Source organism: Heterocephalus glaber, unplaced genomic scaffold (assembly GCF_053883595.1).
Source record: "Heterocephalus glaber isolate CG9 unplaced genomic scaffold, H.glaber_assembly_v1.0 deba00000331, whole genome shotgun sequence".
NCBI classification, from domain to species: Eukaryota; Metazoa; Chordata; class Mammalia; order Rodentia; family Bathyergidae; genus Heterocephalus; species Heterocephalus glaber.
Genome location: NW_028258142.1, coordinates 55,344,857 through 55,345,728, shown reverse-complemented (window position 1 = coordinate 55,345,728; position 872 = coordinate 55,344,857). Strand labels below are relative to the sequence as shown.

At 37.7% G+C, this 872-nt stretch overlaps 1 non-coding gene across 1 annotated transcript; it reads right to left on the bottom strand.

Annotated features, from left to right (window-relative positions):
* Nucleotides 1–532: 532 nt before the first annotated feature.
* On the bottom strand, nt 533–639 carry LOC147830140 (U6 spliceosomal RNA). Its single transcript, XR_015445043.1, has one exon. It is a non-coding gene; the product is annotated as a U6 spliceosomal RNA (small nuclear RNA).
* Nucleotides 640–872: the final 233 nt, after the last annotated feature.

The window sequence follows — 872 nt, the reverse complement described above, 5'->3', positions numbered from 1 at the left end:
TGTCCACCCTTCCCTATTTACAAAGTCTTTGTTCCCATTTTTTCCTTTTCTCATAATTTTCCCTTTCCCTTCTTTCCTTTCCCCAACTCCCCCCACTTCTCCTACCCCTTTGGAGCTTTTCTTCCCATTTCAAAGTATCAATTATTCATTTTAATCATTTTAATCCTTATTTACACTTTCTGTTTCTCACACCAGAGAAACTATTTGGTATTTACACATGTGTGTCCTATTTATTTCACTTAAGAGTACGGCCTCAATATGTATCCATTTAGCTATAAATGTCTCTAGTTTGTCATTCTTTATGGTTGAGTAGTACTCCATTTTAATAAAAAACCCCACCTCTTTATCCAGTTTCCAGATGATGGGCACTTAGGCTGTTTCCAAGCTTTAGCTATTACAAATTGTGCTGCTATAAACGTGGGTGCACATATATCATTGTGGTATGATTCTTTTAATTCTTTTTGGAAGATACCCAGCAGGGGAATAGCTGGGTCAAATGGGACCTCGAATCCTACTTTTTTGAGGTATCTCCAAAAATATGGAATACTTCACAAATTTGCATGTCATCCTTGCACAGGGGCCATGCTAATCTTCTCTGTATCTTTGCAGTTTTAGTATATGTGCTGCTGAAGTGAGCACAGGAAATATAACTTTGGAGAGATGCCTTTCTTAGGCCCAGGGAGAAGAGTAGGAACAGCTCCCTAAATACTCAGAAAGGTTTCTATTGTAAGAGCAAACTGCCGTGTCTCTCAATTTGTGCTGTGTCAGGAATAATTACACACTCTCTTAACACCAAATTAAGCATTGCTTAATTTAAGTTTATCTGGTTACAATTCTGTGAGGTCTCAATAGGTTGCCCTTTAGTTATAGTT